Here is a 15,477-nt window from a genome sequence, read left to right on the forward strand (position 1 = left end):
GTTTTCTCCACTGTCCCCAGTATTCAGTTAATAGTTGTAGAAACACTGCAAAAATGCTGTGGAAAATGTACTTCTTTTAGGTTATATCAAGTGCCATTTCTGCAAGGCTGCAAGAGGCAGAAGCAACGTAACAGAAACTAAATGCTGCACATGAGAAATACTGGGCTGTCGACTGTTAAGGGTCAGTCATGTACTTTGTAATTGCCCATTTGTCAGAGACAGATCCCATTTATCAGTTTTCTTTGAAGTATTTTAAGCAGGTTAGTTTAATATATCTTTTAAAGAAAATTGCATTTTGCATTACCCATGCTTAAAATGCCCTAAAATAGTAACTTACTAAATTGCACTAAAAATTCCACACTTACAACTAGAATATTTGTAGAAAAAAGTTAAATGTGTTTCTCAAAATATGGGATTAGTATGGATCTTTTGAATTTACCCTGAAATGTAAACAAAACTTCTTTGTTCTATACTTCATGAGAGCATTCATTCTATTCTGAAATATTTCATAAGAAATTAATAAAAATAATTTCAGTTATAAAAATGTTCATGCTTTACTCCAAGTGCAGCTTTGTATTGAGCCCTGTTTTATGTGACAGATGAAAATCCCCTCATTTCCAAAGTGTGTGTGTGCGCATATCTATCTATCTATCTATCTATCTATCTATCTATCTATCTATCTATCTGTCTGTCTATCTATCTATCTTTCTATCTATCTATCTATCTATCTATCTATCTATCTATCTACATATATATATGTAAATTAATTTTAAGGTCACAATACTTAGAAAATGCTCTTGGACCTTGATTGCACATCTGTCCCAAAGCAGGGCTGGAGATGCCTAGAACCCTCCTTACAGGCATTTTCTTAAGCTTTTATTAGCAATCTTCACTGACAGAAATTCTGCAAGTTGTTCACACCATCTATTGCCGTGCCTAATTAATATTCATTACCTTTTAAAATCAGGTCATTTTTACTGTGAGTGAGGTGGGTGGATTTACTATCAAGCAACATTTGACTAAATCAACTTTTTCCAAGGTCATGCATCCCTAGAAGAGACCAGGTTCTTCTGCTCCTGTTTTCCTCAGTATTTCACTTCATTTCTCTCCAGTGGGGCAGTGATTTATCCCTATCAAAACAAAAATAAGAATATGTAATCTTGTCCGCATACTAAAACAAGTTAATTTTCTTGTCATCTTGCCTCCCTAGTGATCTTGTTACATGAGTTTGGCATTAGAGATGAGTTTGGATTCTAGAGAAAAAATAAGGGAGTCACTAGTGAGAAGCGAGGACCTATGAGCTTTTTAGTTTAAACTGTATTTGGCATATGAGATCAAGTAAGAATAACGGTTCCAGACACTCTAGTGAATTAATCCAGGATTCTGCTGTAATTAATATTAAATTAATGAGCTCATCTACAACTAATCTGTTCGTCTTTCAACTATTTAGTAAAACTACTAAGGCTTTTGAAATGAATGATAATCTGGAGCAGCACTGGTAATAGTGCTTAATCAGACTTTCTGTGTGACATACACTGATGATTCTTGAGGTCTTTCTGAGTAACATGAAGTCCTGTCCAGCTTTATGTTATGCCTTGAAACCCTGTGGCAGAGAGAAGTTAGGGGTGCAGGATGGAATTCTGTCTCCAGGTGCCTGCTGATTTGGGTTAAGGTACCACGCCATAAGCTCGGGTCAAAGAAATCAACAATGATTAGATGTTTGAAATTCACAGTGGTATTTGCAGATAGGGGAGAAAGATCGTTTTCTAGTGTTTAGACTTAAAAATATTGATATGTAGGACCATGAGTAATATTTTTCCAACACATGGGGTCTTCTAAGGCATACATGATTTTAAGCTATTATCCATTTGCTGGCCTGAGTCCAGGAAAGTATACTCTGATTAGCACTTCAACATTTCAGTGGAGTTTAAGAACGCGTTTACAGATATGCTAAATGGTATCTTCAGTTTAGCAGTTCATTTAAGAACATACGTAAATGACTTTTTGAAATAGGATGTTATTTAGAATGCTCTTTGTTTTATAGCACTTGTATTTTGCCTATTGAAAGTCAAACACTTCCTAAATTTTCCTTTGTCTTCTCTTAATTTATTCTCACTGATTATTCTCTCTACTCAAGAGCAATGCCTTGCTATACTGGATGTGCCACGGCTTGAAAACGCCCCGGGATTTATGTGCTAGGGCTGAGACGAAGCACTCCCAATGGAATTTGAAGGGATGGGATTTGTAGACCTATCTTAATTAAATTAGGTAACAAAAGAAACTAGAAGTTAGATCAGAAAGATCCTTGGCCAATCCAATGTTTTAGAGTAGATTTCTTTTTCAGTACTGACACTGCCTCACTTCATTTCAGCTACATTTCACCTGTTGAACAATTTCAAAGGCAGCGGCTCAGCTCTGTCGGTAGGTGGTTTCCCACAGGCTACTTGCCTGTGTTTCCACTTCCCGGGTGGAAACTGCAACACACTTTGATAGGACAGCCTGAGACTCCTCTTCTGCCTCTACGCAGTACGGAAGAATATGGGGAGCCCTTCTCCCCTCCTCCCTTCTTCCCACTCTTTCCTGTTCCTCCTCGCAGCCTCAGCCGGTGTCACTGTTTGTGCCCTGGTCTGATGAGGCACGAGGCAGTATTCTCCACACATACACAAAACTTTCTTTAGGGGTAAGCTGCATAGGACTGTCAATCAGATGACAGTGTAATTCATGTCTTTGTAAATCAGTAGGGCATGTTATCCCTTACAGTAATATTATTTGAAGTATTTACACTCAGATCCCTCTTTCAAGCACTCCTTTGTGATTCCAGGGAGAAGGACCTATTTGTTATCATAGAATCACTGAAGTTGGAATAGGCTGATAAAGATCACCTAGTCCAACTTCAACCTCCCTGCTCAGAGCAGGGTCATACATTTATATACTGATTTTTATGCAGTATATATATTAATATAATATTAATAATTATTAATAATTATTATTAATTAAAAATAATTATTAATATAAATAATTAATATTAATATAAATAACTGATTATTATTTTATCCCTTAACCCATCTTAGTGTGTTCCCATGTGAACGTAATAAAATGTATGTGTTCACTTTGAACTTGAGAAAGTTCAAAGGTATTTTAGCTTAAATGCACAAAAAATATGTTTCTTATATATGTGTCATAAGTATGACCTAGACATGCTGGTTCACCGATATGGCATTGATTAGAAATTCCTGGCACAGGTAAAGGTAAATTCGTATGTGGAGTGTCTTGAAATTCATGCTCACATAGAAACTTGGGGACACTATGACTTGGAACCATTTCATATGGAACAACATGAGGAAGAAAAAACTGAAAATGTGACAAAAGCTTCCTGAGGCTTGAGACTGATCATGTTTCAGAAATTAATTGTGGTAAAGTTCTTTATTGCACAGAAGTTATGGTTTCTCCTGAATTCTACCTGCTCCAGAACTCAAATAACTGTCTGTGAGAGGAATCATGAAATCAGAGTTTTGCAACAGTGAGGATATGGGGTCCCTATGAGGCAGTTCCAGCTGGGTGTAAGGTGGGGCCAGACTAGCTTGTAGTTTCATAGCTGTTGAGGAGGAACATAGATCTGCAGGATGCTTCCTGCCTGCAGTTCCTGCACAGAGGAATAATTGGGCTTTTTGCAGGTTGGAATACCACCAGTGTCATTTACAGTCTTTTATTGTGAAGGCAGTGGGAATTGTAGCCCTAGTGAAACTACTTGGAATGTCTGCTCTTTTGTAGTTCAGCCCTGTGTTAAGGGCATTCTAGAAGCTGACCTAAATTTCTTGAAGCATTTATAGTGTAAAGGTAGTATTATTAGAATTAGTAGCTTGCAGAGATCTCTTCTTTTCTGCTTACAGTTACACCGAGGAGGTTGTTTCTAGGTACGATGAATTTTCAGATTAGTAGCCTAGATGAGTGATTTTTCTTTTCATTCTTGAATTTTTATTATTTGTAGCATGATGACAAAATAAGAATCATCTGGTTTTGTCAGGTATTGTACAAGAAGCTGTTAAGGTACAGTTCTTTTCTCTTAGCTTTTCCACATTTATATACTACTACATCATTATTTCCTCTGGTGGCCTTTGTACTTCCTGAGTTTGTAATACAGAATCTTGGAAAACAATTCATAAAGAATCCCCGGACTGGGCTTGGATCTCTATATGAAGACATGTCTACCTCAGCTGCACTAGTGCTTGTCTTACACTGGGCCTGACCCAGTAGGAGCTTCTCAGCAATTTGAGGAAGAGCAAGGGCATTCAGAATGGTATTGATTACACTAGTTCATCTCATGTGCTGTTGAGTATGTATTTGCATATATCAATATCAAATTTCTAAATATTTTAGTAATATTTAGGAAATCAATTCCTTAGGCTTATTTGAAAAAGAATTTCTCTAGGTCCCTTTGAAATACCAGTCTCTTATAAAAACATCTTTATTGTGCTATATTGTGTAAAATACTTAATTTTACATTGCCTGTGCACGAAATCTTAAGTCTTGTAACAAATAGTATTTTGCTGTTGACTTAGAAGAAACTGAGATTTCATCTGCATAATATAAGTGTAGTTATATACTTCTACCCAGTTTATGTATGCTCTGTACTTTACATTTGTAAGAACAGTAACGGTTTTGAAACCATGTGCCTGAATTCATATACAACAATTAAAAGCCTAATGCTCACTTGATTTCTGGTTGTTAAGCCAATATACACAAAATGATGTGCTTACAGATTTGGTGGTGCCTAGCTCTTCAGAAAATTGAGTCATCTTCATTTTAGGTCTACATATGAGAATGAGAAACCTGACATCAGCTCTCAAGCCCAAAAATATGGTCAGTGTTTTTCAAAATGGCAAATCCCAAAGCCTCTACTATTTTAAAAGTGACCAAATATGAAATTGTACTTAGTATGAACACTCATAAAATTTACTCTTTATTGCAGACTGGATTCAATTTCAATAGGATAAGGCTAAGTATACACTGCAGAAAAGATGATGCAAAATGAAATAAAACTGGGAAACTGAGTATTTCTGTGAAACAGTCAACTTGCCTTTTCATGGATATCAGCTCTATGAGAGCTTCTAAAAAGTTTAACAGAGCCAAGTATGTAATTTTCATTCTGCATTAAAATATGTTTTCACAAAGTTGGTGCCAGATCAGAATTGTGCTTTTACAGTTCTCACTTACATTATGGTGTAAGTAGAAAGATGTTTAGGATCGAAAAATTTGCTATTTACTATATTGTCATGCAAATTATGTTATGCCATTAGCGGCCTTCCGATCATTGCCATTTTACAGTTTTTAAACATACTCCATGTTACTTACCTATGGTTCTTTCATCAAAGAATGAATGACAATCCACTGGAAAACTGGGAACTCTTATCCTACTTTAAAGCCTGGGAACTGAATTACAGAAAGGCCTACAGGGCATATAGCAATCTGTCATTTTTGCAAAATCCACTTTTCTGCCAATATTAACTTTCAGTAATGTAGCAGGTGATAATTTTGCCTGCCCTCACCACCTCACCTTGCTTACACATCCATAATCTCTGATTTGTTTCTTATTGATTTCATATGTTTGTACTTTTTTTTAAATAGGTATCAGTGACATCTGAAAGGAATGTCTGTATTCAAGCTGTGGTGATGCAGTTATACACAAAAGAAAGATTGTGCCACGACACAATTGCACAAATACCCCATAATTACTGTCTTTGCAATTCTCAATAATTATCTTTGAATTTTAAGCTTAATTCTTAACTGTTGTCTCCCATAAGTTTTCTATGTTTTTTTGTACTCTTTGTTATTTCTCCTGGACCTTCAACCAATCCCAAACCGCCCATTTCCAACTGGGCTTTCAAAGTGCAATTACAATATTGCTTATTCCCTCTCCCAGATCATAGGTAGAGAAACTGCCATGTATTACTAAAGTACTCTAATAATGTAATTAATTTTGTCATACCATGTTGCTTAAAATGTGGTTATTACACTAAACTGAAGTTATTGAGAAAGCAGTCTATTCAACATTATTTGATTTTCAGGTCTGTTTAAGCTCTATACTTTGTGAAACCTTTCTTGCTCCTGTGCTACCAAATCCTGCCAAGGTAATATGTTCAGAAAATCCACAACAAAATATTAAACAATTTCCTTATAAAATGCCTGAAAGAAAATATTTATGTTGTTTTCTAATGAGTATACTTGTGGCTGATGATTTTACACACTGGTGTATTTGTGTCTTTGGTTCTTTCCTTTGTGTTGTGAGACACACCCAATTCATAAATATGTGAAATGGGATGAACTTACTGGCAGCATTGCTGGTAGTAAAGGCTGGAAGAATCCAAAGTTCCAACAAATCACAGTATTTTCCAAATTTAGTGGTTTATTGACATTGTGGTGCTTGTAAATATGACTACTAAGCAGGTACCTGTATCAAGTCTTCAGAATGGAAATGTAGGTTCTGAAGAAATGCAGGATAAATTCCCATCCTCCTTTGCTTTTCAAAAATGTGTTGTGGATGTGACTCAAAGTACCACAGAGGAAGTTGCAAAGGTATAAAAAAATCACAAATAGTTCCTTTTCCAACTATGTCAGAAGCCAGAAGGGGAAATCTCTGGTTAAGTAAATTATCAAAGAACAAATCAGGATGAAAACAGACTAATTATGGAAGCATATATATCCATATGTACACTCACAATCTGTAAGCTTAAGCTTCAGATATGTAGTTGTTCTTTGAACTGCTTGGAAACACAGAAATTACTTTGTGCTTATGTGTTTCCTTCCTTTGTACTGTGTATTTCAAAGTTATCTTTAAGTTGTAACAAGTTTTGTGTGGACCTTTCTGCTGAATGATGATTAGTCCAACGGGTGAAAGGCTTTGCAGTAACTAAACAAATACAGTACAGATTCCTTTAAACTAGTCACTATATAAATTTTGCAGAAAATGTAATTATGGTTTTGAAATACTGTTTAAAGAAATATCATAAATATGTAAGACAGGCAGAACAACTGGTTTCTATAACTGCCTCTTCCTATGAGCTCCAGTACCATCAGGCGTACTCAGATAAGAGCGTGAAAGAAACAAATGCCAAAAATTATTTTTCTCTTTGCTTTTCCAAGGTTATTTTCTTCAAAAAATGTATCTGTCATTTCTGTGAATGCTCACCTGATGTCTGCATGAAGTTCTTTTTCAGGTTCATTGGTTAGCTGAATTAAAAGAGAAAACACCGACTACATATATAAATTTACTTTCTGTTTTTTACTGTACTGCTGTGAAGTTAATAGATAGGCTCTAGCAATATCTAAACTATATTTTCTGAATTTATCTACAGTGAGTTTTAGTGTTTAGTCAGATGAACATGCTGCTCACAAGTAAAAGTGAACATTTGTGAAATTTGAATATGGAAGAGATTTGGAGCAGGAAAAGGTGTAAAAGAAATGGTCTTGCAGAAATGGGTATAACCATGCCATAGATTAGGTGAAAGTTGCCTGAGTACATCTTATGGTAATTGAACTGGGTTTTTTAGCTATTATAATATCCCACTGTCAAGTGCTGGTTCAACAGATGTCTCTACTACTGGGCAGAAAGAATGGCCAGCCAGAACAGGCCAGAATGCTGATTAAAAAGGTAAGACAAGTGCAGTAAGTGTGAAAAGAGAGTATAAAATCAGAGTACAAAATTTGTTCCTCATAATATTCTTCTAGGCACCGATGTTTTGTGGCTTATTTTTCCCTAAGCTAGAGGTGGTTTCTCTGCTTTCCGGATTTCATAAAGTAGCTGTAAATGGGCATTTTTCTCTGGAAAAAAACCCAACTGCTTTTTGAAACCATGTAAACTTCCAGCCTTCACAATGTTTTAAGCTAGAGCTCCACTGATATATTTTTTTTTTAATTTGTTAGCTGCTAGCTTATTTTGATGTCCATACTCCATTTTCTGAGGAAAAGTATTCCTTATTTCATTCCTCTAAAATTCTGGGGTCAATGCGACTGCGCCCTTTTTATTTACAACTCTCAGATGCATTGATGTATTCTATCCACACCACTTCTACCAATACTAAAATTTGAGACAGATCAGAGACGTTTCAGGTGGGAATTACTCATAGCTCATCCTCTATAAATACAAATGCAAAGTGCAATTTATATTTTCTGTCACAACCACTTTGTTGAAAGTGTGTTTCAATAAGAATACCATTAATGTTACTTTACTGATTGTGCGGTAAGGCACTATTTATACTAATTTCCACTAGAGCCAGCAGTAGTTTTCTTGTAAAAGAACCAACATAATTTTGCTAAGTTTCATCCCAAACTAGCAGGATTTTCTTTCTTATTATTTCTCATAGTTTAAAAAATATATTTCTTCAGTGATGCTATGAAGATTGTGCCAAACTAAAATGTTTATTTTAAAACATAAAGTAGACACTAAAAAGCCCTTGGTTTCAGCTTAAATTCTGTTTTCCTAAACATTTCCCATTACTTATCTCACAGCATACTGAATTCTTTAGAAGCTGAAATCTGTTTTCTTTCTAATTTTTTTTCTAATGTCTCCTTAAGAAAGTTGCTGCTGTCAAATTTAGTGAATGCTTGCATGATCATCTGCATTCACTCCACCTGGGAAAAAAATCATAAAGACTGTATTTTGAAAAAAGTCTTATATTTATGTACAGAGAATTTCCATTCACGATGTTTAGAATTTGTGAGAAAAATATTATTAAGAATCATGAAAAATTATCTCAGAATCCAATCTAAATGACCAGCATTCAGGTAGAGATTTAGGGGTTCCAGAATTCAATGGCTCATTTTAACAATTTTGCAAGTGCTGAACTGCTAACTACAGCTTTTTCAAGACTAAATTAAATTGCAATTCAGAGGAATTTTTCTCAGCATTACTGTTTTCAGCCAAAGCACATAAAGAGAACATCTGATATACCTTTTTCTGCCTTAGGGGACAAGGTACGATCTATGCTTCGGTCATTTTATGTTTTTAGAATTGCATGAAAACAAATCCACAGAGCAATTAACTACATTTTACATTAAATGTAGAAAGAGAGAAAGGAGTTTGCACCTCTTCTTTGGAACATGAGGTGTGAATTTAATGACAGAGATGCTCTACTGAAACCTTTATTGTCAAGGCAGGGAGATGCCATGGGATGCCCTCACACAGCCATGTCCGTAGCTGTCTGCTTCTGGCATTTCTCAGAAAAGAAGTGTTCTGCAGTCTGTGTGTTACACAACGTGACCCAGAAACTACACAGCCAACTGGCTTCCAGCTAAATCTGTAAAGCACTTGCAGAAGACAAAGACTTTTTTGTCTTCGAAACGTGGCTTGTCGTGGCCAACTAAGAGTAGTGTGAGTGTTAGTGACAGGCAGGATTATTTCGCTTAACTGTGGCATAAAGTTAGAGGTCTAGTCTCTGAGCTGTGCCTCTTGGATCCATTGTAAGAGGAGGGAGAGGGAGGGGAAAGAGGAAAGACAGGTACTGTCAGGCACAACATTATTCTGTTTTACATGTTTATTCCATCTGATTTAAATGTTCTTCCAGTTTTATTAGCTGATGATGATCTTAGTAAAGTGCCCTTCTCACTCCATTGACTAGGGAGGATTCAATGCAGCAGGCTAACAGAAGGCACCTTACTTACTGAAGGTTAAAGTTAGGTGAGCTGAATTCCATTTACTCTCTGAGACTGAAGCACCCAGTGAAATGAAGGACATAGTAGAGTGAAGTATAAGGGCTGCAACCACTGCTGATTTCAGAGTCATAGATTAATGAGCAAAGGTTGTGAGGCTTTGAAATATTCTTAATATCACTCAAGGTTTTTTATTCTTTAAACCTCTTCATCCTCAGGAAAATGAAGAGCTTTCTAATCTAAAGACTCCTGTCAGTGTAGGCATATAGACCTCATACACAGAACAGTCCAAGACTCTTACATGCTTTGTATCAACTCGTAAATACTCTTCTTGAAGTCTCCTATCTAAAAATAAGTATATAAAGAAATTAATTTTCTCACATTAACAGATAGCATTTCTTCATCCACCCTTTTCCAAGATGAAAAGCAAATTTCCAATTTTTTATCTTCCAACACAAAATGCAGAGGCTTTTCTTTTTTATGATAAGGAGCTTTCATAGCTCACAGTTTTCATTCACAGTCCATACTACTGTCCTCTTTGAACTCTACTATTATCTTGTCCACCAAGTGTGTTACCCATCACCCAACTGCTTGTTTCCTTCTTGCTTGCACTGAACAAGCTACCACGTAGCAGGATCTTCATGTCTTTGCAGAGCAGACAGCACCCTTACCCCCTGCAACAGGAGCAATCCACAATTACTTAACTTCATACTTTCATTGCATTTGCAGTGGAATGCTGTCTGGTTATTCATATGCCTGAAGTTTTCCCCCTATGGCTGACCAGGCATCTGTTCTGTGTATTGAAGGAGTCAGTGAACAGATTTGCACAATTTATTTCTGGTACGAGAAGTTACTGAGCAAAGCGCTCACAGTACTGCAGTCACTTGTGCAAGGTTATTACAGTTTTTCACTCTTAGATATACTTGTCCTACATTCTGCTCTAGAATTGGTGGTGTATTGCTCCCCTCAATTATCATAGTCTTTGTAACTGCCAACATTGATGCTAAATTCAAGCTCCCCAAGACTCCATTTTTCTGCCCAAAATTCCACTGGAGTCATAGCTTCCATCTACAATAATAATGATAAGTGAACCTTGTAGTCCAAGGCAACTGTATTTTCTCTCTTACTACCATCATGAAAATGCTGAAAGGACTCAGTGTTGAGTTCAAATATTTATCATCATTTAATCTATATTTTCTGCTCTAGTCCATTTCCTTTTGATATGAGTATTCCTTTTTTTTCTTACATATAGCTGGCTAAGGCAGTCTTACTCTTCCATTGCATTTCTGTAGCTTTCTAAGTTCATACCTGTATGCCTTTAACAGATTCTGTCAAAGCATTAACCATCTGCAGCCTGTCTGTGAGTTTTGTCAACAGGAGTGTGTAGTACATACAAGGTGCTGATTGCCCGGGATGAAATTCTTTATCCATTTAAGATTTCAGCAATTGTACTGAGAATATTTTTAATAATTTCTGGAGAGTCTGAAATGGTTCCTTCCCTGAGTGATACTCGCTGTATATTTAAAAACAGGCATTGCAAAACCTTAGCTCCATTTATTCCCCATTTTTCACATCTGAAAAATACAGAATTCATAGGATACCTGAGAACATTTCTTTCCCTAATTTTCCATGGATGTCCTGACATCTTACATAGTCAAAGGCTGTTCTGCCTTTTTATGTTCCCAAGCGTTCCTGCAAAGTCCTTTCTGCATACTTCTTTTCAGCATATTCTTGTTCCTAACTTCCCTACCACCTCTCATTATTTAACATGCTTTCGAGATTATCCCTCCAGGTGTTATTAATCAATTCATCATTAGTTTGAAGAATGTAGCACTTTTCCTAACAGAAATAATGTTTTGCACTTTCTTTTTTATTCATTATGTTGCCTTGATAAGCCTATGAAAGGATTATTTCTCTTTCATCAGGTACAAAAGCTGCATTCTTTCTAGTTATGAAAAGTTTTCTGTAATTCAAGAGTTCTGAATCTCCCGTGAATCACTACATCATTCTCATAGTTGTCGATCTCATAGATCCACTGCTGTAGATGCTTTCTTTGACTTTTGTACATTCTAGATTAATTACATTTTTAATTAACTATAACTTTAAGTAATTAAATTTTAGTTGTGAAAAAATCTTTGTATGATCCTGACTAGTTGTGATTAATAGATTTTACTTTCCAGTGTGTGAAACACAGGAAGCTAATTTGGCAACTTATGATAATAAGAGGAGGGTAGGATGTGAATAAAAGGAATTTACTGTAACATATAAAAATAGTTGTAAAGATCTAGGTCAATTCACATTTATCTGATGAGATAGATCTTCTATTCAAATATATCTCCCGGATTTTCTGTTGAAATATGAAAGTGCTTTCTCCAGATTAGTTTGTTGTATTTTATACCTTTTTATGTAATCTTGTATTTATCAAAAGCCCTGAAATTTTCTGGATTTCCATTACACCTAAGTTGCTTCTTTTTTTTTTTCTTTTTTTTTTTTTTTGTAAAGCAAATATTTAAAAAGATAGATACCTGAGTATGACAATAAAAATTGTATTTCTGTCCGGTCTTACATATTTTATGTTAGTTACCTTCCCTATACACTAAGAAATATAAGCCAAAGCTGGGCATATTGTTCTGAACTCTTTTGCAAAGCTGAAGATTAAGATTCTTATATATTTGTTGAAATGAAAACAAGTGCTTTAAAGCATCCCTCTTGAGCAAAATCCTTTTTGATTTGCAAACTGTAGCCAATATGAGTTTCAAAAGGTTTGTTCATTTACCATCAGAAAGTAAATGCTTGTTTACAGATGACTGATTTTATTTTGACATCAAGATTAGAATGCCTTTGACAATCTTTTTATTATATTAGAGAGGGTATATGCATGAATATTTGATTCCTCTAATGATATCTTTTTGTGCAGAATGATTTGTCTCCTCAGTTTAAATCTTAAAATTTAGGGGTTTATTATTATTATCATTATTATTTATTTCCTTTTCTTCTGTATCTTTCCTTTTTGAAATATGACTAGGCAACCATGTTACTTTGGGGTTTTGTAGTCCCGGTTTATAAACTAGCCTAGAGAAAAAGGATAGCTTTTGTTCCCAGGCATTACCCAAGGATTTCAAAGAGATGCTACATCCGTGAGAATATCAACTCTGTTTATCAGGTTTTTTGTTAATTGCCAGATCTTGAAAAGTAGAAAAGCTACTAATGCCAGAAAAAAACAGTGTGGAAAAGCAAAACCACAAAGTAACACAGAATTAAACTCTAAGAAGCAGATGTATCAGCCCTTGAAGACAGACTCTGCAAAACATCTGCATATTGATTCACTACAAACCATATGAAGTTTTCTTGGCTTGGTTTTCCTTCTGCTTCTAGGACTGGTTTTGAAAACAGATTAATTCTATCAATTTAGGGGTTTTAACATTTGTTGAGCCTTCTCATAGTCACTTCTTTATTAACTGTTACTTCTTGTTTACCATGTCACAGGTATATGCCCTGTGGGATAAGTCAGAACACATAATAACACCTGTCTTCATTTTTCTTGAAAATATTTCTGCTTTTAATTTGGCAAGCCAAATGAAAATGGTTTGTGATGTCTTTGCTAGGGTCTGTTAGCTTACACATATGTAATTAAACAGTGATGACATAACATTACTTGTACAAGGTTTGTAAGTCTACCCAGTTTTATTTCTTACTAATAAACTAGTATTTCGTATAGAACTTGAAACGCTTTTTTAATACGGTCATTATCTGAAGTTAAGACAAAAATAGTTTAAGAATGTTGATGATCACACTAAGGACCAGAGTTCGAGGTGAAGGTGAAAAAAGTGAGAACAAGTGTTTGTTCTGCACATGTATTGATTCTGTTTACACAGGAAATCAGGCACTTGTGCAAGTAGATGGGCAAAAGTAGTTGTTCATCTATATGGCTAATGAAGGAAAGAAAGGATATACAGTATACATATACAGCTTCAACAATAACTGCAGTCAAATCAAGTATGCAGTTGCTTATGTATGATGTTGAAAGTTCAATATTTACATGATTTTTAATGCTTGATATAGGTATTTTCTAGTACTATTAGTACTTGTTTATAATTCAACAACTGAAAGGAACTGGTTATGATATGAAAGCACTTGCATTTCTATATGCATGACAAAAAAAATCAACGTCTCCTAGGTTCTTGAAAACAGGAGATTTGGAAGTATTATTTATATTATATAAATACTTGTATTTTTTTATTGTTAATAATAATAATTAACATTTTTTTAAAATAATATTGCTAATAAGAATAAAGTATTATTTCTATTATATAATTATATATATAATATTATATATGCATTTTAATATTCAGTAGAAATCTATCAATATCATAGCTGAGATTACCTCAGGAAGGCAAAGTATTGAGAGCTAGGATCAGAGATGTCTTTGTACAGCCTTAGCTGACACATTGAAAGTGACAACAAATACACATAATCAGGTAAATACATTTCAAAGAAAGGATGAAAATTTTTCAGTTGACTGCATATCTGTGTAGAAGAATTCATTCAGTCTCCGGTGTTGTATGTGTGCTCCATGAAAGTAAATGATTGTGTGTTTGTCTGATTATATCACATTAAAAAAAATATGTCTTTTTAATGTGATATACAGAAATGATAGTCTTCAGCTGGGATCATGCTCACTCCATGCATCTAAGCAATATGTTAAAATTCAGCTCAATTCTATATAGATATTTATGGAAAAAACATTTTCTATAGTGAATGATATTGGCAGTGTCCCTCCATTCCCACACGCAAAGCTTTCTGATCAGAAGGAAGAGTTGCAAAGAAGGCATCCGACTCAGGCTTGGCATTATTTAGTAATCTTCTGTTATGAATCTTGCTTGTGGATTCTTTGAGCATTACTTTATAAAGTATTATCTGCAAACAGATAAACTAACTCAATTGTTTTACTTAATTCTTTCTTCATGTCAGAGAGTAGAAGGGGAATAAATAATCCCTCCTCCCTTACAGTGACAGCAGAAGGTTCATTTGACTCAGTTGTGCTGTGGGATTTAATTTTTAGTGTTAAAAGTTGAAACAGATCCTAGGATTTCTAAATCTTTTATGGTACCTGTATGATGTCTGCAGAGTAGTTGGCGTGTGTGACAGAGTGGTAAATTTCACATTGTACTTCACAGTCAAGGCAGAGTATTCCAGAATGACAGCTGTGCTGAGAAATGGGGGAGAAAACCCTCCATTTCAGGCTGCATTCTGAGAATACCTGCTCTAGAAAATTCGAAAAGGCATGTAGCAGCTATGATACGTAACTGATCGTTTTACAGAGCAACATTCCAGATCAGAGTGAACCCAGTGCGAAAATCAGGAAAAAAGTTAATAGGCTGTACAGATACTAAAGAGATTCTTGTATATTACACATCCTCTTTCATCCTTAGAGATTCTGTTGGATTTAGCACAACTATAAAGATTACGTATTCCTACAAGGTTCAGGAATTCCCTGAATCCTACTACACCGCATTCATTTGATGCATTCATTCTTTGACTTGGCCAGCTTCAGAGGAAGATGATGTCCTTAAAGCACCAGAAGCCCATAAAGCGCTGACATGGTATATAACACCACATGCAGCAGGTGGCCTGAGGTGGAGCCCACTACCTAGACTGGAGCTGCAGTCACTGCACATCATCGACTTTCTGTATGTGAAATACATGCATAGAACAGAAGAATGGGACTTGTGGATCATAAAGGTGATGGTTTGTTTTCAAGCAGTTGTAGTAGTTCCTGACAGCAGCTGTCTACCCATCCTGCGACAATGGGGGATGTCTAAGAGGAGTGCC

The sequence above is a fragment of the Falco cherrug genome, chromosome Z (genome assembly GCF_023634085.1).
Source record: "Falco cherrug isolate bFalChe1 chromosome Z, bFalChe1.pri, whole genome shotgun sequence".
Taxonomy (NCBI): domain Eukaryota; kingdom Metazoa; phylum Chordata; class Aves; order Falconiformes; family Falconidae; genus Falco; species Falco cherrug.